The 24831-nt window shown below is 37.0% G+C and overlaps 1 long non-coding RNA gene across 1 annotated transcript; it reads right to left on the bottom strand.

The window, feature by feature from the left end:
• Positions 1–1118: 1118 nt before the first annotated feature.
• LOC136843819 (uncharacterized) lies at positions 1119–17553 on the bottom strand. Its single transcript, XR_010854691.1, has 3 exons — positions 17455–17553; positions 13863–14680; positions 1119–2762 (listed from the first exon to the last, which is right to left on the bottom strand). It is a non-coding gene; the product is annotated as an uncharacterized lncRNA (long non-coding RNA).
• Between the last annotated feature and the right edge of the window lie 7278 nt (positions 17554–24831).

Raw genomic sequence — 24831 nt, 5'->3', positions numbered from 1 at the left:
TGTACATAAACCATAAGCTTTTTAGTATTGATTCGGTAAAAAAAAAGTAATACACACTACCTTACCGTTCAGCTGATTTGTCGTGGATTGGACGTGATCAGTTACCTACAAAATGCCCCAAGACCTGAAAAGCAGAGAGATTCATTATTAATACATTCTTTGTTGAATCTAACCCTACCGAAGGTATAAGTAAAGTACAGTATTTTGAGGCTTAAAACATCGAAAAATAACCCAGCAAGTCTGTGCAATGAATTGATAGACTTGTACCCAAGTACTATGGAGAGCTCCAGTTCTCCCTCCTTTTCAATAACACACTGTAACGTTCCATTTCCTCCCTTCCATTCCTAAATCAAACTGGACATCTCCAGTGCCTTCCTCCCTTCATGAGCCACTCAGGATAATTCCAGTTCTTTCCTGCCCTTCCTAAAGCACTCTAAAAATTTAAGTTTCTTCCTTCAACAACTCAGGAATATTCTCAGTCCTTCCTCCCCTTCCTATTTAGTTAAAATTGTCTTTAACCTCTTTAGAACTCAGCTCTGTTCCATATCTGAGACAAATATACCGTCTTAAATATCTATCTATGCTTGCTGCCTTTGGTGGAAGAACCGGTTTTATAGGAATATCGTTCTGTGCAAATGTTAAGTAGAGGTGACTGTCTTATGATCAATATACCATTTTTATACAGACTATATACTTAAGAAATAATTAAAATCTACAGTTTCTGACCCTGGTCGCATCTATATAATCTAAAGTGGGATTTCTGGTTCAAAGTTTAGACCTCAGTCCTCAGCAGATCTTATTAACCTAAAGTATTCTTATCACAATGTTCTTACTTTTAAATAAGAATTACACACACACATACACACACACACATATATATATATATATATATATATATATATATATATATATATATATATATATATATATATATATATATATATATATATATATATATATAAACCTTTCAGTAACTTCAGCCTTGTTATTGCAAAAACTGACATGAATATTTTACTAAACATAAATGTAAATAATTGCATTCACAGCCACTCTTGAATTGTCGACAGATTAGTGGGCTTATTTCTAAAGATTATCTACCTGGTTCCTGGTTCCATGGTCCATGGTTCCTGGTTCTCGATCCCTGGTCCCTGGTTCTTGGTTCCTGGACCCTGGCTCCCGGTTCCTTGTCCATAGTTCCTGGTCCCTGGTTCTTGGTTCCTGGTCCATGGTTCCCGGTTCCTTGTCCATAGTTCTTGGTCCATGGTTCGTGGTTCCTGCTCCATGATTCGTGGACCCTGGTCCCTTGTCCATGGTTTCTGGTTCGTGGTCGATGGTTTCTGGTTCCCGTTTTCTGGGTCTTGGTTCTTAGTCCATGGTTCCAGATTCCTGGTTCTTGATCTCTGGTTCCTGGTCCTGGTCCTGTCCTGGTCCCTCGTTCCTGGTTCCTGGTTCCTTGTTCTTGGTCCACGGTTCCTGGACCCTGGCTCCCGTTTTCTGGGTCCTGGTTCTTGGTCCTTGCTTCCTGATTCCTGGTTCTTGATCTCTGGTTCCTGGTTATGGTTCCTGGTCCTGGGCCCTGGTCATGGTCCCTGGTACTTGGTCCCTAGTTCCTGGTTCTTGGTCCATGGTTCGTGGTTCATGATTCCTGGTCCCTGGTTCGTGGTCCCTGGTTACTGGTTTGTGGTTCCTGGTTCCTTGTCCATGGTTCCTGGTTCTTGATTCCTGGTCCATGGTTCCTGGTTCTTGATCCCTGGCTTCTGGTCCTGGTCCCTTGTTCCTGGTTCCTTGTTCTTGGTCCACGGTTCCTGGTCCCTGGTCCCTGACCTCTGGTTCCTGGCCGTGGTTCGTGGTTCCTGGTCCATGTTCCTGATTTCTGGTACCTGATTCCTGATTCATGGTTCCTGTTTCTTGGTTCCTTGTTCTTAGTCCACAGTTCCTGGTCCCTGGCCTGTGATTCCTGGTCCCTGGTTGCTGGCTCCTGGTTCTTGGTTCCTGGTCCATGGTTTCTGATTCCTGGTTCAAGGTCCATGGTTCCTGGTTCCTAGTCCCTAGTTTCTGGTCCTTGGTCCCTGATACCTGGTTCTAAGTCCTTGCCCCATGGTTCCTAGTTCTTGGCTCCTGGTTCTGGCCCTGGGTCCTAGTTCCTGGTTCCTGATTCCTGCTTTCTGCTCCATTGTTCCTAGTTCCTGTCTCCTGGTCCCTAGTTCCTTGTACCTGGTTCCTGGTTCCTACAGTCGTTTCGATACACCTATAAAGTCGCTTTGATACAAGCCAAGCCGTTTCAGTTAAGCAAACACTCAGATTTGATTGATTAAAAAAACATGAAATTTAATTAATAAAAATGGAACAAAATTTTGGTGATTCAAATATCTCGCATCTCGATTCTCTGATAATTTCCGATTCTAATTTGCTCAAAATATCTCAAGTATTTTTTTTTTTTAATCTAAATGTGTAGGGAAATAATTATTTATTTCGCGATTCTAATTTATTACGAAAAAAATTGTTTAATATTAAAAAAAATTAACAAACTCGCCTTAATGGACCAAATAATATTTTCGATTTACTGAAAGACATATCTTAGTTTTCTGGTAAGGGATTGAGCTGACAGGTTTACAGGAGAGAGAGAGAGAGAGAGAGAGAGAGAGAGAGAGAGAGAGAGAGAGACCTTGACTTGTATCGAATCGAATTAATGGATATATTGAAACGACTTGAAGCGAACCGGCCTTAGGCCTATGTTTTTAGGCTTTCAAGCAAAGACTTGTCTGTAAAGAAAAAAAATTAATCTGCATTAATTCATTATATATAATCAATAATTTATCAGTATAGAATAGAATATACAATTTAGGCCGAAGGCCAAGCGCTTGGACTTATGAGGTCATTCAGCGATGAAAGGAAAATTGAGAGCAAAAGGTTTGAAAGGTGTAACAGGAGGAAAAACCTCAAAGCAGTTGCACCATGAATCAATTGTTAGGAGGGGGAAGGAAAGATGGAAGAAAGAATATGAAGGGAAGTACAGTAAGAGGAATAAAAGTTGCAGCTAGGGGCCGAAGGCACACTGCAAAGAACCTTAAGTAATGCCTTCATGAGGTGCACTGACGGCTCCACCCCCTCTACCGGGTATTATTGACAATCATCCCATCACTGGTTTCAAATTTCTCTCTTCATGACGTCACAGGAAAAATGCCTAACTATCATTCAGTAATGTCTGCTGCAGCTGACAGTAATTATCATTACCAATTTCTGATATTAAATAAGAGCCTGAATTTATCTTATAGTTCAGAATCTGCACACGACTGACATATTCTAACAGAATGGCAGGCAGTGTGTCATTTCCCTCATAAAATACAGCTGATATTTTGGTGCTACTATAGTAGGCGGTTACCTACCTGTTTCGCCGTGTTTAGTACTAGCCCCTCGGGGATCAAATGTCTTCAGCTAAGCCCATTTGATCACATTTGATCTCCAAGGGGCTAGTACTGAACAAGGCGAAACACATTTGAGCCCTTAGGTAGACAGCCTACTACAGTAGCACCGATACTTTTAATATCAATTGCGTCAAGATTTTGCAGCATTTATTTCAGCTACTTAATGCAATGGAGTGAAAAAATTTTTATATAACATTTCACATACTTCCATTAATGATAAATAATTGACTCGACCAATCATTAACATTCTCATAAGGTATTTCCTATAGGTGGGTAAGCAGCAGAGTGAGGAAAACGAACAGTTTTGACAAAGTCAGATTATCTCACTTTTTATATAAATTTTTGGGTACTTGAGAAAATTGATGCTATTTTTTTTTCAGACGTCAGTATCACTAGCTAATGATGAAAAATTCTGTCACCATTAATTTCATAGCTCATACCCTATATCTAAGCGCTTTTCCTGTTAAAACTCAAACCATGCAAGCGTATTCTCATACCAGGCCTATTTCAAAGTATTTCTCAAAATAATGGAAACTAATATTACTGTACTGACACTTTCAAATGAAACCACCTAAGCAAGAGATCAGTAACTTTTGAATGCCATTAAGCAAGTCAGTATGACAGAGATCGCTATCTGTCCTTTTAAGAAAGCAATTGATTTGACGTGAGGCATACGTCAATTTAGAAGTAAAACCAACTAATTAACGGATTAGGACACTAGAAGAGTATCTAATTTCTGTCAAATATTAAATCAAGAAAAAAGGACACAAACCACTTATCATTAGTGCTGAAAATTTTTCATGACTTCAAAATTCAAAAGACTTTGAAACTAAGTTAGAGAGAGAGAGAGAGAGAGAGAGAGAGAGAGAGAGAGAGAGAGAGAGAGAGAGAGAGAGACGAAAGCCCATCAAATAAATCTTAATCTAATCCCGGTCAGAATCGAGAGAATCCCGGATTTTTTCTTCAAATCCCAGACTAATAAAATAACAGGTGGGCGTGGCAGAGGCCTCGAGCTGTCAAACTTGTAAACAGCTGATTCAAGATAGATTGGGAAGCTTTCTCTTCGTTTCTGATAAAAGATACGGAGCTGTACGAATGCAAAAGGGGTGCGTCTAACATGCACTAGCACGCGCGTGCGCACGTGTGTAAATTTACCACTCTCATCACCTAGCATCTATAGATCCTATACCTGGAGAAACTGCGGCAAAAACAGATACGATATATTGCTATTATCATTACGAAAATGAACCCTGCTCATATGGAACAAACCCACCAAAGGGGCCATCGACTTGAAATTCAAGCTTCCAAAGAATATGTTGTCCCTTTTGTGCTTTTGATGGACCTTAATTTAAACAGTTAAATATAAGTTGGGTCTCACTAAAAGCTATCATCTACCATTCAGCAGTACAGCAGTTCACCTGTGATCACGGTTGTTCCCTTAAATCAAACAGTATGTTGCAGAATCGTGATGCTTATTCAACAGGTATTCTAGTAATTGTTACATTAAAAGTAGAAAGATCGATGAATTAAGTTACGTATTCATGATGTTGGCTGTTGATTACCAAAGTCACCCAAATAGAGAAACAGTAAATAAACCTAAATTATTTATTTATTTTTTTTTAGACTTCAAAGGTGTCATTTCAGTTCCGTATTATCTATGCAATTTCCCTCACTTGAATATTAGATTACTGGACAGGAATCATCGCCTGGTCTACTTTTGCTTCTTTTAACGACCGGTTCCTTGTTTGATAAACACCTTCATTTGTTTTGAGGGTACAGTAATTCTAAGCCGTAGTTCCGCGATGAGCTAGACGACCATGGCAATTGACGTTTTCCTATGTTATTTTACTTGCTTTACAAGAATTTAAAGTAATATTTTGTCGGCCGGCTGTAACTAAACTGTAATTGACCTTTGAAGACTACACGACGGGGTAGATCTAAGCCGGCATTCCGCGGCGAGCCCCCCACCCCCCTCCATATCTAATGCGGCAAAATTGTAGCCAGTAAACACCCCTAAAATTACCAACCTAACATACCCTAGGGTGTTTTACTGGTTACAATTTTGCCGTGTTAGCTATGGAGGGGACGGGGGGCTCGCCGCGGAATGCCGGCTTAGATCTACCCCGTCGTGTAGTCTTCGAAGATCAGTTACAGATTAGTTACAGCCGGCAGACAAAATGTTACTTCAAATTCTTGTAAAGCAAGTTCCATAGTTCAATGCCATAGTCTAGCTCACCGCGGAACTACGGCTTAGAATTATCGTTTTGAGTGTTGTATTTTTGCCTTGTTAGTGTTTTTACATCACCGTGCCGGACTGAAAAGTGAAATCGGACAGATTCCCGAAAGCTCTCTGTAAAGATTCATTTTTCATCATATGTACCCATGCGTAACTGTGCAATTACTTCTCCATAATCATTATTTTAAAAAGCACCTATCAGACTTTTCAGTTTGGGGATTTAGAGCACAGTAAATCGAGATAGTTGGATCCTTGCCACATTGCCTGAAATAAATAAGGACCATCAAATATCGAGTGTGTTGGTTTCAAGAGAACAGATGTCCACACCAGGCCTCTCACCCCTTCAGCACCTTGCTACACTTACAAAAAACGTTCTGCTTGGACGCCCCAACATAAATAGGTTTAAGAGTCTTCGAACTGTCGCAGAAATTTGAAAGGACACGTTTTGAGGAGTATACACTGGCCTTCCAGCTCAGAAGGACTTCCCAGTCCACAAACATTTCTCGAAAAGTTAAGAGTTGAGATTCTGCGACCACTATACTTCTCTCAGTGGACATTTTAAAGCTAGCTAGTGGTTATTCGACCCTACAAAGACTACAACATCAACAATATCCCTCAATAAAGAAATAAAAACTACCTTGAAATGCCTTGTTCTTTACCGAAGTCATCTCCTTCATCTCGTGGGTTTGTTTTACAAAAACGTCCACTTCTCTTCACGTTTACAGCTACACTGAGTCTCCCAAAATAAGGACAGGAATTGCTTTGACCAATCAGAGGCCTACACCATAAACAATGTTTCTAACGCCTCGTTTTATTGGCTGAAATCTTTGGGTTTTGGTAAAGTGTCTTCGTAGACGATTCCTTTTTGGCTGGTGAGACGAAAACCCGTTTTCCGAAATTTCTATGAAGATTATTACCTCCAGTATTAAGTAAAAAAGTTATTAACAGGTAAATTAATGGATATAGACACGCAAATAAAATAACCGGGAATCCTCTTAAAAACTCAATATAATAATGATTAGAATATGTAAATATTCAGCTTGTTAATCGTAAAATGAAAATTGGCCAGAAAATCTTTATTTCAGAAGGTCCAGCAAAAGATTGGATATGAAAGGCATCTAAATTTCTGCCATTGCAATGCAGTGGTCAGCCAGTGACTGCTGGGGTTTGATGGGGCGTGGGGGCACGCCTAGGGACTTCACCTCTGGGGCATTATATATATATATATATATATATATATATATATATATATATATATATATATATATATATATATATATATATATATATATATATACCCCCAAGTACCCTTTGATGTATGCTGGGTGAAAAGTTAGGATAAGCCAAGCCTGACCAGCTGATGTGATTAACGTGTCATTTTCTAGCATCAGGTTTAATACATTTGTATCTATTTATGTATTTATTTATTTATTTGTTAATTTATAAGTTTTACTAATAACTGATCTCTTTCTGTATTTCCCTTTTACCTTCTGTTACTTCTTTCGAATGAACACCTTAATATTCTTTGAGAGCTTTAATTTTAAGTCAATGGCCTTTGTGGGATAGTTCCATTTGAATAAGGTTCATCTTCTGAATAATAATAATAATAATAATAATAATAATAATAATAATAATAATAATAATAATAATAATAATAATAATAATAATAATACTCAGTTTGACAGGAGTTTTATCTTGGCTACAACTAAAATGTGGAATAGTTTGCCTAGTGCAGTTGTGGAAACTTATGATCATCAACTATTTAAGCGAGGAGCAAATTCATTCCTTGCTTTCATTGCTGACGTCTCCTGAATTTCAGGTGTATCGGTTTTATTCTTTATTCCCTCATGTTTATTTATCACCTCTCTCTCTCTCTCTCTCTCTCTCTCTCTCTCTCTCTCTCTCTCTCTCTCTCTCTCTCTCTTGGTTTTATTATAGTTTTATTACAGTTTATTACAGTTTATTATAGTTTTATAGTCTGTTGACTCTGTCCATAAGGGTTTCCAGGTGAAGTTTAAGAAAGGAGGAGAGAATGACAGAATGACAGAAATCTAGTGTTCAGCAATTGACCCCATACGGAAATTGTAATAATTTACCTGTAATAAAAAATAATAAAACACGATCTTCATGCACTCACAGATTGTCTGAGAAATGGAATGACTTTCACAATGAAATGGAGATCCTAAGGAACTACACAGGCCCACACAGCTACAGCCACAGCAGTAACACAGCAGGAATCAAGGACGTGAACGTAGGAACTACAAAACCACAGCTTATGGAAGATATCAAAATGAGCTTTGTATAATTCATGTCAAAAACAGAATTTGAAAACAATGCCTTTACATTTTACATTACAATTTCAGGAAAAATAACTAAGAGAGAGAGAGAGAGAGAGAGAGAGAGAGAGAGAGAGAGAGAGAGAGAGAGAGAGAGAGAGAGAGACTAAAAAATAGAAGTGAGGAAGTGGGAATGAGAATCAAGTCAAAGAATAAAAAAATAGAAGTGAGGAAGTGGGAATGAGAATCAAGTCAAAGGCTAAAAAAACAGAAGTGAGGAAGTGGGAATGGGAATCAAGTATAAGGCTAAAAAAAAGCTAGAAGTGAGGAAGTGTGAATAGGAATCAAGTCAAAGGCTAAAAAAATAGAAGCAAGGAAGTGGGAATGGGAATCAATTCAAAGGCTGAAACAAAGAAGTGGGGAAGGGGGAATGGGAATAAAGTTAAAGGCTGAAACAAAGAAGTGAGGAAGTGGGAATGGGAATCAAGTAAATGGCTAAAGAAAGGATAGAAGTGAGGAAATGGGAATGGGAATCAAGTCAAAAGCTAAAAAGAGATAGAAGTGAGGAAGTGGGAATGGGAATCAAGTAAAAGGCTAAAAAAGATAGAAGTGAGGAAATGGGAATGGGAATCAAGTAAAAGGCTAAAAAAAGATTCTAAGTGAGGAAGTGGGAATGGGAATCTAGTAATAAGCTAAAAAAAGATTGAAGTGAGGAAGTGAGAATGAGATTGATATTTTTGATTTGAGCAAGAGAGAGAGAGAGAGAGAGAGAGAGAGAGAGAGAGAGAGTTCAGTAGAGAGTTCAATAGAAAATTCAAAAGAGAGTTCAAGAGAGTTCAAAAGACAAAGATAGTTAAAGAGTTCAAAAGGGAGTTCAATAGTTAAAAAGAGAGTTCAAGAGTTCAAAAGTTCAGTTCAAGAGAGTTCAAAAGAGAGTTCAAGAGTTCAAAAGAGTTCAACAGAATTCAAAAGGGGGAGTTCAACAGAGTTCAAAAGAGGGAGTTCAAAAGAGTTCAAAAGTTAGTTCAGTACAGTTCAAAAGAGGGAGTTCAATAGAGTTCAAAAGAGAGGGTTCAAGAGCATTCAACAGAGTTCAAAAGAGGGAGTTAAAGAGTTCAAGAGAGTTCAAAAGAGGGAGTTCAAGGGAGTTCAAAAGAGGGAGTTCAATAGAATTCAAAAGAGAGGGTTCAAGAGCATTCAACAGAGTTCAAAAGAGGGAGTTAAAGAGTTCAAGAGAGTTCAAAAGAGTTCAAAAGAGGGAGTTCAATACAGTTCAAGAGTTCAAAAGAGAGAGTTCAAAAAGAGTTCAACAGAATTCAAAAGGGGGAGTTCAAGAGAGTTCAACAGAGTTCTCAAAAGGGGGAGTTCAAGAGCGTTCAACAGAGCTCAAAAGAGTTCAAAAGAGGTAGTTCAATACAGTTCAAACAGTTCAAAAAGAACAGTTCAAAATGTTCAAAAGGACAAAAGTTCAACAGACAGCTTCAAAGGGGGAGTTCAAATAGAATTTGTTCAAAATTGTGAGATTCAAAAAAGTTCAAAACTGGAGAGAGTTCAATATTCAGAGTTCAAAAGAGAGAGTTCAATAGAGTTCAATCCAGTTCAGTAGTATAGTACAAAGTAAGTATGACAGTTTGGACAGCAGTAAGGATAGAAGTTAATCTGATAACAGTAATTTGTGTACTAATTTACAACTTAACAATACTTTGCTGGACAAATGTTCCTAAGAGTAATAATCACTTCACAAAAGCATAAGTGGTTCTGTAAGAGGATTGAAACAGTACAGCTGCAAAATCTTTGAAACAGCTGGTTTGTTTGTAACAAAATTTCAAAAATCCAATCTTGAATATTCAGAAAGTTAAGTGAGGATGATTAACCTCCCCATCAAAAAAATGCTTAAGCACTGGACTGAGGATTGCTGAATCTACTGATATATTCTGCTTGAAACTCTCTTGATATATTCAGCACTGGCTCCTGAGAGGATTGAAACCATGACAGCTTTCCAATCCTGATCAAAATCCACTCTTGATATATTCAGCACTGGATCCTAAGAGAATTGAAACCACGACAGCTTTCAAATCCTGATCAAAATCCAATCTTGATATATTCAGCACTGGTTCCTAAGAGGATTGAAACCATGACAGCCTTCAAATCCTAATCAAAATCCAATCTTGATAAATTCAGCACTGGTTCCTAGGAGGATTGAAACCATGACAGCCTTCCAATCCTGATCCAAATCCAATCTTGATAAATTCAGCACTGGTTCCTAAGAGAATTGAAACCACGACAGCCTTCAATCTTTCAAATCCTGATCAAAATTCCAATCTTGAAAAGAATATTCAGCACTAGTTCCTAAGAGGATTGAAACCATGACAGCCTTCCAATCCTGATCAAAATCCAATCTTGATAAATTCAGCACTGGTTCCTAAGAGGATTGAAACCATGACAGCCTTCCAATCCTGATCAAAATCCAATCTTGATAAATTCAGCACTGGTTCCTAAGAGGAATGAAACCACGACAGCCTTCCAATCCTGATCAAAATCCAATCTTGATAAATCAAAACTAAAAAGAGAATGAAAACACGACAGCCTTCAATCCTGATCAAAATCAAATCTTGATATGAAAAGTATTCAACCTGCAAAAGGTTCCTAAGAGGATTGAAACCATTTCCAATCTGATCAAAATCCAATGATATATTCAGCACTGGTTCCTAAGAGCCAGTTCCAATCCTGATCAAAATATATTCCAATCTTGATAAAAATCCAATCTTGATATATTCAGCACTGTTCTGGTTCCAGCCTTCCAATCCTTGAAACCATATTCAGACTGGTTCCTAAGAGGAAAGTTGAAAACAATTGTTCAATCCTGATCAAAATCCAATCTTGATAAATTCAGCACTGGTTCCTAAGAGGATTGAAACCACGACAGCCTTCCAATCCTGATCAAAATCCAATCTTGATATATTCAGCACTAGTTCCTAAGAGGATTGAAACCACGACAGCCTTCCAATCCTGATCAAAATCCAATCTTGATATATTCAGCACTGGTTCCTAAGAGGATTGAAACCACGACAGCCTTCAATCCAAAATCCAATCTTGATATATTCAAAATTGACCAAAATCCAATCTTGATGATAGCAGGTTCAAAACTGAAAACAAAAAGAATCTTGATATGAAACCATGAAACCAGATAGCCTTCAAATCCTGATCAAAATCAATCAAAATTCCCACTCTGTCTATGATGAAACCAAATGAGATCAAATATCGAGTTCCATACGTTCCTAAGAAGGAGTATAAATGAAATTCATATTAAAATCCAAATATTTTTTGCAATCGTTCCTAAAAGGAAGAAACCATGAAGCCTAATCTTATTAACAAAGTAAAAACAGGTTCTTTGAAACCATGACAGTTCAATCTGTAAAATCCAATCTTGATAGTATAAATGAAAGGAGAAACCATATTAAATCGTAAATATTTTTGATTCAACTGGTTCTGTATGAAATAAATCAAATAAAACGTAAATATTTGGTGACGTAAATAATAAATACATATTAACGTAAATATTTTTGCAATCGTGGATATAAATGAAGGACATTTAACGTAAATATTTTTGCAGTCAAAATAAATGAAATACATATTTACGTAAATATTTTTCCAATTTTTGCAGTCATATATTTTTGCAGTATAAATGAAATACATATTAACATAAATATTTTTGCAGTCGTGTATAAATGAAATACATATTAACGTAAATATTTTTGCAGTCGTGTATAAATGAAATACTTATTAACATAAATATTTTTGCAGTCGAATAAATGAAATAGTATATTAACGTAAATATTTTTATTTTTGCAGTCGTGTTTAAATGAAATACATATTAATGTAAATATTTTTGCAGTCGTGTATAAATGAAATATATAATAACGCAAATATTTTTGCAGTCGTGTATAAACGAAATACTGGAAGGATAAATGTAGCATATTAATAAATTTTTTGCAGTTGTATAAATAATACATATTAACGTAAATAAATTTGCAGTTGAAAAATGAAATACATAAAATGAAATAAATATTAACGTAAATATTTTGCAGTCGTGTCTAAATGAAAAACATATTAGTTAAATATTTTTGCAGTGTGTATGCAAATATTTCTGAAGTCGTACTGAAATAAATAATAACAAAATATTTTTCAGGCATTTGGTATAAATGAAATACATAATAACACTAAATATTTTAAATAAATGAAATACAAATTAACGAAATATTTTTGCAGTCGTGTATAAATGAAATACATATTAACGTAAATATTTTTGCAGTCGTGATATAAATGAATGGACTGGATTAACGTAAATATTTTTGCAGTACTCATGAAATACATAAATGAAATATTGCAGATGTGATGTCATACATTTTTGCAGTTGCAGTCGGAAGAAAATGAAATACATATTAACATGAATATTTTTGCAGCCGTATATAAATGAAATACATATTAACGTAAATATTTTTGCAGTCATGTATAAATGAAATGTATATTAACATGAAATATTTTGCAGTCGATATAATGAAATACAAATAACAGATTAGTTTGTATAAAATGACATAAATTTTTGCATTTTTGACAGTTAAATGAAATGAACATATATGAATATTGTGGTCTGGTTGAATATATTTTTGCAGTAACGTGCAAATGGGTATTAGATAAATATTTTTGCAGTCGTGTATAAATGAAATATTAACATAAATATTTTGCAGTCGTGTATAAATGAAATACATATTCATGTAAATATTTTTGCAGCATGCAGAAATGAAATATATATTAGGAAATTTTTGCAGTCGATATAAATGAAACGCAAACATAAATATTTTGACTCTTGAGGATCTGAGGAGATAAATGCCCTGTGGTAAAATGAGAAGTATTAACGTAAATATTTTTGTAGTGATGTTGAAAGTTTCAAATATTCAGTAAATATTAACGTAAATATAGTTGAACAAATTCAGTTGTGTATAAATGAAATATGTATTCACGTGTTTGTATTTTTTGCAGTCGATGGTATAAAATGAAATGATATATGGAACATAAATATTTTTGCAGTCGTGTATAAATGAAATACATATTAACGCAAATATTTTTGCAGTCGTGTATAAATGAAATATATATTAACGTAAATATTTTTGAGTCGTGTATAAATGAAATACTGTATTGACGTAAATATTTTTGCAGTCACTGCCTGTGAATAAATAAATGAAAAATATATATTAACGTAAATATTTTGCAGTCGTTTATAAATGAAATACAAATTAACGCAAATATTTTTGCAGTCATGTATAAATGAAATACATATTCATGTAAATATTTGTGCAGTCGTTTATAAATGAAATACATATTCACGTAAATATCTTTTGCAGTCCCCACAAAAATTAAATAAATTAAATAAATATTTTGCAGTCAAAATAAACATTTTTGCAGTTGTATAAATGATTAACATTAAAAATATTTTTGCAGTCGTGTATAAATGAAATACATATTAACGTAAATATTTTTGCAGTCGTGTATAAATGAAATACATATTCACGTAAATATTTTTGCAGTCGTGTATAAATGAAATACATATTAACGTAAATATTTTTGCAGTCGTGTATAAATGAAATACATATTCATGTAAATATTTTTGCAGTCGTGTATAAATGAAATACATATTCACGTAAATATTTTTGCAGTCGTGTATAAATGAAATACATACTCAAGTTCCCATTTTTTCATTCCATCGTTTTGCGTACTTGTATAAATGAAATACATATTAAACCCAAAAAGAGAGTAATCACAGCTAAAACCAAATAAAGTAAATATTTTTGCAATCGTGTCCACTCTCTTAGTTACATTATCGAACCACATAAGAAATATATGTTCAAAATTACCCATAACACTTACCAATTTCAATGGCTGAGTCCTGTTCATTGCCACTTTCCTCGACATCAGGAACTGTACCCTTAGAGCCTGGTCGTTTTGCCACAAAGTCGTTTCCGTTGAAACTGAAGTCATTTCAGTACAGCTATAAAGTTAATTTCATACAACACAAGTGGCACCCACATTAACAGCTTACACCTAAAGTCTAATCTTGCTAAACGTTCGCAAGTTTTATTGCTGAAGCCGTTGCTTTTGCATTGCACTGATGGGAATTAATTATTTTTTTCAACCAGCATGGGGTTGACATCTTTCAAACATCTTGCATGATCTATAATTAATTAGCCTAACCTAGTTGTTTTGCTGTTTTTTTAACTCAATTTATTAGTTTCATGATTCTAATATACTACCAATAACCTAACCTAATGTATTACTTTTGCAATTATAAATTTCTAGTGCTGTAAGTAACCTGACGTCCTAATTTTGCGATTTTCATTTATTACAAAAGCAATATGTCATATCCCGCTTAACCAAAAGTTTTATCAAAACTTTATTGATGACTTTACCACATATCCTGAAAACAATAAATTGTTAAGGAACTGGGTTCACTGATTTATCAAGTGTTGTATCTGAATTTAGCATTATGAAAGAGGAAAATAAAAAGAACTTTAGTTATATGCACTGGCATCAATAGTAAAAATTAAAAATTTTTTACTGTTTTAGATAGTAACGTCCGACAGCTAATCTACAAAAAAAAAAAAAAACTTGAATTGTATCAGATTTTCTTCATGGATGTATTGAAATGACTTAAGCAAAACAACTGTAGGTCCTGAATCATGCTGGGTCTGTAAAAAAGGAATCTAAATTAATTCCTTATTTTAAAAAATTATTTGATACAAATCATTACTGATAAAAAAGTCTCTGACTGCCAAGAAATTGTCCTGCATAGTTCTTTAGAATAGAATATAAAATTTAGGCCGAAAGCCAATTGCTGGGACATAAGGGGTCATTCAGTGCCGAAAGGGAAATTGACAGCAAAAAGGTTTGAAAGGTGTAACAGGTGGAAAGTAAGATGGAAGAAACATATGAATGGAGGTACAGTAAAAGAAATGAAAGGGGTTGCAGATAGTAACAGCTGTGGAAAGCATTCATTACAGTTTGTTAAGTTGAAGTAAAGAACCAAATGATTCAACTCCAGAGTTCAAAACTAAAACAAACATTACTGCTGTGGCCTGACATACATACAGAAATTTACATTGGCATTACTTCTAGACATCTCAGGAAAAATTACCCTGACCAGTGTCACAAAATGACCCCACTTGGCAGACTTCTCAACGTATCAGCTACCATATTATGATTATTTTCCTTATGCTACCATTTTGGATGTGAAGCATTTTTAAATGTATCTCTTAAACTGAATGCTGAGTGTCAAATACAGGTTAGTTTAGGTTAGGAACTATGTAAGATACCTAGAAAATATTCAAGTGCTGGCTATAATACAATGTCTGTGTTACTTAATGGACTTTGTTACATATCAGAAAGGCTGCTACTATCCTCTGGAACGAAATTTTTAATATTCAGTGTGTTAAGATGTGGCAGAGCTTGTTCCAGCTATTTAATACAATCAAATAAAATACATTGCAATATCATATTCAACTATTTTACCTGTATTAATGATAAAAATAAATTCACCAAATCAATAACCATTCTGTGATGCATGATATTTTCTACTGAATATCATGCACCACAGAATGATGATTGAATTGGTGGATTCACTTTTCATTATTTGAATGTGACATTTGCAATGTATTTTATTTCATTATATTAAATACCTGAAACAAACTCTGCCACACCTTGACACACTAAGTATTAAAAATGTCTTTCAAAAGTATAGTAGCACCTTCGCTTAACATATGGTCAAGGGGGAAGTCTGGCCTTTCTGATATGTAACAAAGTCCATTAAGTAACAGAGACGTTGTATCATATCCTGCACTTGAATATTTTCTTGGTATCTTACATTTAGCAGCAAGTCCACACGGTTCCTACCCTAAACTAACCTTTCCTTTAAACTCAACATTCAAGCTAAGAGATTTATTTAAAAATGCACCACATCTAGAATGGCAGGGTAAGGAGAATTAATCGCAGTACGATAGCTGAGAAGTACAGAAGTCTGCTAAGTTGAGGTCGATTAAATGGAGGTGCATAATTGCGTTTGCCATCTGATATTGGTGAGAGTCATTTTTCCTGAGATATTTAGAAGTAGTGCCAAGGTAACTGTCTTTATGTATGGCAGGCCACAGCAGTAATGTTTGTTTCTACTGTAACGATTTTGCCCTCTTGATATTTTTCTCTAACAATTCACTTGCACCTGAGTAACAAGTTATAGTACTTGCGAGGAAAAGTATGGTACAGTAAGTTTTGCATATCCACACTTAATAAATGTATAAAATAACACTTCACATACTGATATCCTGTACATGTTAGTTACTGAACGTTAAAAAGAAAGCATTAAGCTACACAATTACATCAACCTTCCTTATCAGATGGCCTATAAAGCTAGTTTAACTAGTAAAGATTTTATAAACTAAAATTTGTATACATTACTCAATAAAGAGAGAAACATTATGTGATCAGTCAAGATTGGAAAATCACTAACCTAGGCCTATGAAAAACTTAATACTTACAATATAGATATCACTTTTCACTTAAAAACTATTTAAATCCAGTAGAAATTGGCACATATGAATAACCATGAATGAAACTATTATAAGGTAATCAACTCAAATTGGAAATCATCCTTCAATTCACACAACAAATACCTTTGTATGACTTCTCTAACTTCAAAACTACAGGTTCAAACGTAAGTAAAATAATTACCTTGAGTTAACCTAGCCTGTAAGTCAGTCCTAGACAAGAATTGCAGTATAGGCTAAATAGCATTCATTTTTGCCTAGGCTGCACAAGACTGACAAGACAAACTAGCATTTATTTGTCAGTTAAAACTGCAGAACATCCTATTAGTTTACTATTCAAAATCATAATATAATCCCTTTATCTACAGGCTATCTGCAGCTAATTAACCTACAGGCTACTAGCCTGTTTACAAGCTTTTAAAATACCTTTACTCAATTACCCATGTAATAACTAATGAAAATATTAATATCAAGCAAGTTTCAAGCACATCAGTGGGCTGTAAGCAATACATTAGACTGCAGGTTCTATGTAGGTCAAGAGGCATCGTAAGGGAGTGCCCCAAGGCGATAGTCTACCTGACACTACTACAAGTAGGCTACCTGACACTTTACTTCAAGCGTTGCCGACACTTTTGGCGTCTGTTACGCTTACACGACACTAAATCAAGTCTGAGTGATATAACAGTATCGTAGTCGAGACTTACGATCGGTATAACGAAATTACAACGAAAATAAGGGACGAAATAACACGGCTATGATGGAAGAGGGTGACCGAGTCAGGTGATTAACTTACGAAAAACGCGTCAATTCTTTAACAAATTCGTTAAATACGACGTTATTTCAGGGGAAAGCGTGACGGAAATTCGTTATAGACGCGAAAATAATACAATGGAAACGCATACAGTTTAAAATAACCAGATATTTACCGTAAAATAAGGAAGCATTTGGGCCACCCATATCTGTTGTTAACATTTGGCAGCGAGGGATTTTACGCCCTTGGCTGAGCCACTGAGGCCTGATGAGATGGAGGGGACGGGGGAGTTTACCCATACAACCGAACTTCCGCCTGCAAGTTTTTATAGTCCCTGTGGGCGTGAACTTTGCCGGAAGCTGGACTCATGTTCATTAACGTCAAATGTTCATTAATGTCAAATGTTTTATATATATATATTAATGTCAAAATATCATATTTATATATATATATATATATATATATATATATATATATATATATATATATATATATATATATATAAAAAAAACTATATATATATATATATATATATATATAAAACCGAAACTTATGGCTACCTGTTGTTGTTATGTGTATATATATAACTATATATATATATATATATATATATATATATATATATATATATATATATATATATATATATATATATGTATATATATACACTGTATATATATATAATATATATATATATATACAGTATATATATAAATATATATATGTATAATATAAAGTATATATATATATTATTTATTCATATATAGCCTATACATATGTTTATATATATTATATATATGAATATATAAAAAAATACATATATTTTTATATAATTAATTTTATAAATATTTCACAGTCATATAAATATATATATATATATATATATATATATATATATATATATATATATATATATATATATATATATATATATATATATATATATATATATATATATATATATATATATATATATATATATATGTACAGATATATATTATATATAAAATTTTATATATACATATTTATATTCCTATATATATATATTTAAATATATATTTATATATTTATACATATTTATATATATATACATATATATATATTTATATGACTGAAATATTTTCTGTTAAAACAGAATTCCATCTAATATAAGAAGAGCATAAAAATGCCTAAATGTAGAAAGTTCATGCTATATTTCAGAGACCCACTGCCTTTCTCTTCATTACTTGCCTGAAGAGGGAGACAGTTGGTCCCTGAAATATCGGGTGTATGGGCATGGATGCCCGCTTCACTGCCCTCGTGGAGTCCGTCAGTTGCTGCGCTGTCTTGAGTAGGTCCCCGAGCGGCATTGAACAAGGCTCGAGGATCTGGGTCCGCACCTCTGGGAGGAGCTGATGGAGGAGGATCTCCCTTGACAGGCTTATCTCCGTCTGCCTGCCACTGCTGTCCGTCTCGGGAAGGGTGAGGAGGTCCTGGATCACGCCCCAAGTTTCCAGGATGCTCTGGTCGTGTCGAGGGTTGTTCACGAGATCAAGGGCGCGGGCGGCCCTCTCGGAGACCGGCAGGGAGCAGGTCTCAACGAGAGAGTCCTTCAGTTTTGGGTAGGTGACGGGGCGTGTGGCAGACACCCACGGGACGAGCTTCCTGTAGACCTCGTCAGGAAGGCGTTGATCACGGCGTCTGCCTGCAGCACCTTGTCGATAAGTCCTGCCAGCCTGAACTGCCCCTCGACCCTGTAGAGCCATGATGATGGGTTGCTTTGTATGAAGGGCAGCAGCTTTATGGCGAAGGCGGACCTTGTTTGTTCCGTCAGGATGGGCAGCGTGAGGGGAGCGGGTATCGGCGTGCAGGAGAGCGGAAGCTCAGGCGTGGGGAAGGGCGCGGGCGGGGTGTGCGCCAGGGAGATATCCGTGTCCGTGAAGTTCGTGGTTAACTGTATGTGGAAGGGAATGTCTGCGTCCATACTCACTATTGCCTTCTTACTGGGAGTGGGTTACTCGCGTCAATACGCACTTAGGAGCACGCCGTGTGGGTCCACTAATGACACTGGTGATCTGCCGACGAGTCAGCACGCCCGAACACTTTGTTAAAGCGCCGTGTTTAGTCCGTTAGGGGCAGGGGTAGTTCATGGAGCCAAGATCGACTAGGTCGCCGTATGAGTCCGCTAATGGCTCCGGGAACCACTCCGGGGTCACCACTGTAAGAGGTGCAAAATAATGAGCAGGTGGACATGTACTGCTGGTTTATTCCTGTTGTTGTTTTAGATTTAGCTGGCCTTGTGCCAGCACGGGCTCTTGTTTCTAGAGCAGCCCGTAATGGTTTATTCCGAACGTAGGCCGTTTATAAAGCAGCGTGCGGACGTCACACAGAGGAATACAATAGAATACAAGTGACCCAAGGTCAATTACTCTCGGTATTAATTATAATAGGTAAATACAAATAACATGAAAGGTAAGTTAACAAGAACTGACATAACAATATTCTAACACATATGCAAAGAAAACAGGTGTAAATGAATCAGTAGTAGATATGTATTTGCATAGATAAAAATGTGGCTATTTTTGCTTGACCCAGTCTCGTAGGGGAGCCACCGTAGAAAACGGATGGCTCACCATAGAAAACCCGCTTAGCGGGGACTTTACAAGCATTTGTTAATCAGGCTAATTCAGGTGTTCAGGGAGTGTATTGCAATGTGAAGTTTTCATAATAAAACTTGAGGCAATGGAGGAGGAGGAGAGTGGGTAATGGAGGAGGAGGAGGAGGAGAGTGGGCAATGGAGGAGGAGGAAGAGGAGGAGAGCTTGAGGCAACGGAGGAGGAGTAGGAGAGTGGGCAACGGAGGAGGAGTAGGAGAGTGGGCAATGGAGGAGTAGGAGGAGAATGGGCAATGGAGGAGGAGGAGGGCTTGAGGCAATGGAGGAGTAGGAGGAGAGTGGGCAATGGAGGAGGAGTAGGAGAGTGGGCAATGGAGGGATATAAAAGGAGAAAACTGGGCAATGGAGGAGAGGAGGAGGGATTATCTTGATCCTCGGCAATGGAGGTCGGAGGAGTTGGTTCGAAAAATGAGGGTTTTTACTGTAGTTTCTCAGAAAGGGGTGTTGCTGCTCAGAAAAACTAGTTCCCCATCGGGTTTTTGGGAGACAATACCTCTCTCCCCTCCTAGCTGGCAAAATTGTGCCTGAGAAGCCATTCCCATGTTTTTTTACTTTTTTTATGTCCTTTATGCATGCGGAGTTGTTCTGTACCTCCTGGCCTTGGAAGAAGTGAACTTGACCCCTTTTGACTGACTAAAGAGTAATCAGCTGTGTACGTAAACAGCGCTTGTTTTTTTTTTTCTCTCTCTCTCAATGGAATTTGGGAATTTAACTGCAAGGGTTCGCTAATTATGAAATTAATCTTTGGAATGTAGTGGGATGATGGGTTTAATTCATAGGGAATTTATTTAGTTTTTGGTAAATTTAGTTCTTGTGAATTTAATTAATTTTGAATTAATTAATTAATTTATTTTTGTATTTTATGGTGGGTTTTGTAAACTTTTGATTTAATTGTTTGTTTCGGGAACTTTGAATTTGCTTGTAATTTTAATTGAGCTGAGATTTAAGGATGGTCCGGGTTAGTACCTTTCTTTTGAGTTTTGGGGATTAATTGTAGAGTAAAGGGATTTAACATTGTAATTTTGTGTTGTACGGGAATTCTGTTAAGGGAAATTGTTTTGCCTTCGGTTTGTTTTGTTTTGATAAAGGGCATACTTTCACGGGACCTTGGGAATTTTTTACATTTGTGATTAGCCAAGAGTAAGTTTGTGAGTTTAAGTACAAATATGAGGGGGAAGTAGTGATCGGAGACTCCTTAGAGCAGCCTATGGTTGTGTGGGACGCGGAAAAGAATTTGGTTGCAAGTCATAATAGCCCAAGATTGATGGGTGGCTTGAGTTCTAGGATCCCACGGGGTCGTTGCTTTAACTGTAATATACAGGGTCACATTAAGAGATTTTGCCGTGTTAAGTACTGTAGCAGTTGTAAGACATATGATCATCCTTGGCGGTCTTGCCCGTCTCAGAGACAATATAACAGGCCCTTTGGTAGTCCAGATGAAGAAGTACCTCACGCGAATTGTTCAAGGGGATCTGGTAATCGTCAGACATTGTCGAAAGACCGGTCGTTTGTAAAGGAAAACTGGATGGGTGTCTCTTGGGATATTGGACTTTTGGGAGAACCCGCAGGGTTGAAGCCTGTTGTAACTGGTTCTGTACAGAGAGTAAATGTAAGGGTCTTTCTTGATACAGGTGCCTCCATTAACCTGATGAACGAAGAACTGTTCAGATCAATGTTTCCCGATCGATCTTTGAGACCTGTGCAGGAAGCTGTATGCGACGTTCAGGCAAATAAATTAAGAATTTTGGGTTGTTTGGACATAGATTTATCCATTGGGGGTAGATCTTTGATGGAACCATTTTTAGTTATAAGGGGATGTGCTTTGGGAAATACATTGTTGCTGGGACATCTGGCATGTCGGAGACGAAAGATATCGGTTCATACAGGGGTTTCCGGTATAACTGTGGGGGTGCCTGGTGTGTTTGTACCGTATGAGGGGGCAGACGTGAGTGTAATGAGTGAGAATATCTCGGGAGTACATGAGGGTCCGGGGCTGAATGATGAACGTGTGTCGGGGGATGAGAAGCACTACTCGTATAAGGGAGTTTTGACTGATGGTGTGGTGCTTGGTCCGGGTATGGTTGCGACGGTGAAAGTGCGAGTAAAAGGGGTGCATAAATTCAGACAGATGAGGGTAGCGAGAAGTTGAAAGGAGTTTTGTGTACAAGTTCTGTAAATGATGTAACGAGTTCAGGGGAAACTTGGGTGGAGTTGCTGAACTGTAACGATACAGTTCGTAATTATCAAAAGGGTACTTATGCAATCGATTTCGTTGACTGGATCGATGAAGATAATTCAGATTTTTGTTCTTTCTCAGAAGCAGATTTACAAGCTAGAAGGCAAGTGTTTAGAGACCAGTTAAGAAATGCTGATTACAGGGAATATGCTGAGGGTGTAGAAGATGTTTTAGCCGAGTTTGCGGACATAGTCGCACTAAAAGGGGACAGGTTAGGAGTAACAAATGTGTTAAAACACAAGATTCAGTTGGAGGACAAGACTAAGCATATTTTTGTTCCTTCATATGGGATTCCTTTTAAGATTAGGGAACAGGTAGAACAAGAGGTAAATAGGTGGGAAGATGAAGGCATTGTTAGGCCTAGCGCTTCTCCTTTTAATTTTCCATTGCTTGCAGTCCCCAAGAAAGATGGCTCAGTCAGAGTTTGTGTAGACTTTAGGAAACTGAATGAGAAAACCATGCCTGATCGCTACCCTGTGGCGTGTTTGCCAGATTTGTTTTGTGAAATTGGGGGGAAGAGTTTATACTCTTCAATTGGTCTAATGCAGGGTTATTTACAGGTTCCACTAAGTGAGAAGAGTCGAAAGTACACGGCCTTCTCTTTGCCGAAGGGTCATTATGAGTTCACACGAATGCCATTTGGTTTGACAGGCAGTCCGATGACTTTTACTAGGTTGATGAATACGGTTTTGCATGGCATGTTAGGGAAGAAAGTCCATATCTACATGGATGCTATCTTAGTTGCCACTGATTCAGTAGAGGAGCATCTAGACGTTCTTAGGGAAGTTTTTAGAAGACTTAGGTTAGCTGGTTTGAAGATAAAGTTAGCTAAGCGTAATTGTCTCAAGAAGTAGATAGCATATTTAGAACATGTCATTTCTAAAGAGGGTGTCAGAGTAAATGATGATAAGGTTAAGGCAATTGTAGAGTTTTCTACACCCAAGACAGAAGCAGGTTCGGTCGTTTTTAGGCATGGCGGGATTTTTCCGTAGATTTGTAACGGGTTTTTCTGTTCTGCTTTGACAGATATTCTGAGGGATGATGTGCAGTTTGTTTGGGGAGAGCGACAGCCAGTAGCATTTCAAGCCATAAAAGATACTTTAACAAATCCCCCAGTGTTGAAGTTTCCGGATTTAGAACGTCCTTTCACGTTAGTGACAGATAAGAGTAATGTTGGGGCAGGCGCATGCCTTATGCAGAAGTTCGATGGGACACTCGACCCGATTGCATTTTACAGTAGGAAGTTTAAGACACGAAGTAGTAATGAGCGCCTCATGTCCGTGGTTGCCAAAGAGGCCTTTGCCGTGGTATCGGCCTTAGTTCATTTTAAGATTTTAATCATGGGTACTCAGGTAGAGGTTCTGACTGATCATAAGCCTTTGGTGGATCTTTTTAATAAACCGGATCTTTCACCCAAAAGCCCGATGGTATCTAACAATCAGGGATTTTGATGCTAAGATAAAGTATATGGAAGGCAGGCAGAATGTGGTAGCAGAAGCCCTTAGTAGAAGTTTTTCTGACGAGCAAGGTACGCATGTATGTTATGTATTAGAGATAGCATTGACTGGGATATTAGTCTGGTAGAAAAAAAACAGGATGAAGATGACCCAACTTTCAAAGGTCACCTTTGCGAGCCTGTAGAAGCTTGTTGTCCTTAACAGATGCTGCCTGTAGAATCTTGTTGTTCTTAACGCTTGCTGCCTGTAGAATCTTGTTGTCCTTAACGCTTACTGCCTGTAGAATCTTGTTGTTCTTAACACATGCTGCCTGTAGAATCTTGTTGTCCTTAACAGATGCTGCCTGTAGAATCTTGTTGTCCTTAACGCTTGCTGCCTGTAGAATCTTCTTGTCCTTAACATTTTCTGCCTGTAGAATCTTGTTGTCCTTAACGCATGCTGCCTGTAGAATCTTGTCCTGTTGCTGCCTGTAGAATCTTGTTGTCCTTAACAGATGCTGCCTGTAGAATCTTCTTGTCCTGTAAATCTTGCTTGCTGCCTGTAGAATCTTCTTGTCCTTAACAGATGCTGCCTGTAGAATCTTGTTGTCCTTAACGCTTGCTGCCTGCCTGAATCTTGTTGTCCTTAACACATGCTGCCTGTCCTTAACGAATCTTGTTGTCCTTAACACATGCTGCCTGTAGAATCTTGTTGTCCTTAACAGCTTGCTGCTTGCTGCCTGTAGAATCTTGTTGTCCTTAACGCTTACTGCCTGTAGAATCTTGTTGTCCTTAATACATGCTGCCTGTAGAATCTTGTTGTTCTTAACGGATGCTGCCTGTAGAATCTTGTTGTCCTTAACAGATGCTACCTGTAGAATCTTGTCCTTAACGCTTGCTGCCTGTAGAATCCTCTTGTCCTTAACGCTTACTGCCTGTAGAATCTTGTTGTCCTTAACACATGCTGCCTGTAGAATCTTGTCATCCTTAACGCACACTGACTGTAAGACCCAGTTGTCCGTAACACCTACTGCCTTTGGGAACTTGTTTTCCTTAACACACAATGCCTGTAGAATGTTGCTGTCCTTAACGCTTGCTGCCCTGGAAGTCATACTGTCCTCCATCCGTGGAGTCTTTTTGTCCTTGAAACATACAAATTTCCATAAGTTGACTTTAACAAGGCTCAAACATTTTCGTTTTGAATTATACATGTTCTGTTAAAGGAAAA

This window comes from Macrobrachium rosenbergii, chromosome 12 (assembly GCF_040412425.1).
Source record: "Macrobrachium rosenbergii isolate ZJJX-2024 chromosome 12, ASM4041242v1, whole genome shotgun sequence".
NCBI lineage: Eukaryota > Metazoa > Arthropoda > Malacostraca > Decapoda > Palaemonidae > Macrobrachium > Macrobrachium rosenbergii.
This window is presented reverse-complemented; position numbering and strand designations above follow the sequence as displayed.